This window comes from Tenrec ecaudatus, chromosome 2 (genome assembly GCF_050624435.1).
Source record: "Tenrec ecaudatus isolate mTenEca1 chromosome 2, mTenEca1.hap1, whole genome shotgun sequence".
NCBI lineage: Eukaryota > Metazoa > Chordata > Mammalia > Afrosoricida > Tenrecidae > Tenrec > Tenrec ecaudatus.
Window position 1 is genome coordinate 256103461 of NC_134531.1, and position 3100 is coordinate 256106560.

Consider the following 3100-nt stretch of genomic DNA (forward strand, 5'->3'; position numbering starts at 1 on the left):
ATGATCATCACCAGCATTCCTGATATCCATGTCTTCTCAATTCCAAAGATAATCACCAAATTCTATGCTCACCAAAAGAAGTCACACTTTGATGGCACAATGGCTAACATGCTCAGCTGCTAACCAGAAGGTCACTGGTTCAACTCAAGCAGATCCTCCTTGGAAGAAAGGTACGCACGTCTGCTTCTATAGAATCTCACTCACTGCTGTTGTGTTAATTCTCACCCAGGCAGTCCAGTGAGGGCCAAAGGAATCCTGACAAGTTGGAGCTGAATCTAAGACATAAAATCTTACTGATCATAATAGCCATGTAATGGTATGAATACCCTTAAGCAATTTGCCTTTACCTACAAAATAACTTATGAAATAATATATCTTCATTTGCAACAATCTTTCATCTTAAATTCTCCTGTCAAATTCTTGTTCTTATATAATATCTGTAGTAAGGACCGCTGGTGCCTGACCCAGATCCATTTTATCAATGTGTATGCTCATGTTTCAACAAGAGTGTGTGCTATTAGCTGGCAGATGCAAGTATTCCCTGGGAATTACCAAGAAAAATTGCATCAAGGCCAGATAATGTTAATGTGAACGCCGAGTCCAACATCCAAATCTATCACCATGGAGATAGCCAAAACCACACAGTTTATAACACCAATTTCTTGCTCAGTTCCTTCCTCTTTCACTTCTTTTATTCCAATATAGGCACCTTTGTAGTAGTTTTTACTCAATAAACACGTGTACTCAATTCCCTCCCTCAGACACTGATTCTAGAAAATTGTTCTAGGTCAATATATTTAAGTATTAAATGTATCTCCATAAAGTAGTATTAAATACATTCCCTACCTCACCTGAAATGGCCATGGTGATTTTAGACATTGGGGCTTTTGTTCTAACAATATGAGACATCAGAGTCAGCTCAATTAAGAGTATAGACGGCACTCTCTGAAGAACATCAGAGGAAACGGGCTTTCCATTGCCTTGTAGCAGGATCTTACATGTCAGTTATCTTGAAAATGGTATTTAATGAACCGTTTTCTGTGGGGTTAGTTTTGCATTAAAATATATGATAACTGAAGAAAAATATACCTGCAAAAAAGAATATGTGCTGCAAACATGAAATGTGGAAGTGGTTATTTCACATAATGCATTTACTAATTTCCTCTGCCAAATAAAACAAAGAATTAAATTATTAAATGGCACTCAAGATATTGTCCAATGTGTTATGAGTTACTTTTCTTTTTGCCTTGTTTTGTTGCTTTTCTTCAAATAAACTAAAAAAGAACAAAATGAAACCATGTATTATTCACACTAGATATGATCCTATTTTCCCGAAAAGTACTTCCCTTGAATTTTTTCTTCAATTCTTTAGCTTGATATGTGGTGAGCATCCCTTTTTCATTGTCAGTCTCCAACTCTGCACATTTCATTAAAATACTCTAGTCTTCTCAAACTTCTCTTTCAACTTTCCTCTTAATCTTTTACTGCATTTTCTTTTTACCATCTGTATGTTCAAGAGCAAAATTTAAAGTCTCATAAGACATCCAGTGTGTATTTCTGTGCTCCCTGCAGCATCATATACACTAAAAGGGAAACACCAGAGAGAAGGTTAGCATGACCCCTGCTGAGAAGGCTGACACGCAAATTCCCAAAACATTCCATATTTTTACTCAAAGCCTGAAAAAAAAACAATCAATAGTGCTCAGACTGGTTGCTTCAAACTGCTCACAGTTAAGGAAGCTCTGCCGAGTGGTTTCGTGGCCACTGGTGACGATGGTTTGATATTGATGAGATCATATGCATGCGAGGCAACGTCAGCTATGAGGCTTGAAGACGATCTCTAACATCTGATTATATTTGGCTTACTATTTAAATTTTCTTGGACCACGTGTGATCAGACTATTAAAATAAAATAGATATTTTTTTTAATTATGCATTTTTCTGATCATTTCTTCAGTCACCCCAGCAATATTTCTCATTTCTATAACTCTGGTTGAGTTTTTCATAATTAGAATAAACTGTGAAAGAAGAAATGTAAGATATTGAATTTTGTGAAACCTGAATAAACTAATAAGTTTAGAAATATGCCCATTTTGGGTATATAATATTAGGATAAAATGCGACAACTAATGGAGATTTCTATTTGCATTTTTAACAATTCTGAAACTTCAAGGTTTATTAAAATGATGGCAGAAAGATTTAGTTGATATTTTTCATTTGCAAAGATGAAAAAATATTGATCCTTCAGTAGTCTTGAATGACATATGTGTTAGGGTTCTCTAGAGGGACAAAACCAGATTACTAGTAATTATATATATATATATATCACAAGAAAAGAACCATTAAATTATATACAGATAGATATATAATATAAGAAATGAACAGTTAAATTATAAATTATAAAGTGGTTAGAGACTAGCAGTCCTTTAAGTCTGAGGCCACAGTTCCTCCTCTGTAGAGAGAGCTGGGCTATATACACCCAGGCAGCAAACAGCAGGGCAGGTCACCAACTGTCACCAACTGTCAGCCTCCAGCTCCAGAGATGTACATTCCAATCATGTGGCTTAAAGGGGCCTCAACTTACAGCGACACAGTCCACAGGCTATGAATGCCACAGGTAGTGTACCCTTTGAATTGAGGTACAGAACAAGCAAGGCAGCCACAACCTGGTCCAATGATGATTAAAGGGTGAGAGACAAGAAAGGTGAGGTTCACTGAGCCATTTATCTCTCTGCCCTTCAATTGATCCCACTTGTGTTTATCGGCCAGGCTGGCACAATAAACTATCAAAACATATTTATAATAATATAATATTAAGCAATGATATGCCATAATAAAAATGAAAACACTGTGTCCCATAGATAATAGAGATGCTTAATTATTTAAAATAACAATATAGGCAAGATGGTTTTCACCTAAAGGCATATAAATTTTCTATTTGTTTTATTATAAAAACAATTCATACAATTATTGAAATTCAGCCATCATTTTTTCTGTAAAAAAATCCACAATGAAATAAAAATTGACAAGTAATCATATTGATAAATCATCAGCCAAAAGAAAGAAGTATAAAACACCAGACAAAAATGTGATCTTTAAC

General features: G+C 35.1%; 1 non-coding gene across 1 annotated transcript; it reads left to right on the forward strand.

The window, feature by feature from the left end:
• Positions 1-1559: 1559 nt before the first annotated feature.
• LOC142442011 (U6 spliceosomal RNA) lies at positions 1560-1668 on the forward strand. The gene has a single exon (XR_012783280.1). It is a non-coding gene; the product is annotated as a U6 spliceosomal RNA (small nuclear RNA).
• The last annotated feature ends 1432 nt before the right edge of the window (positions 1669-3100 follow it).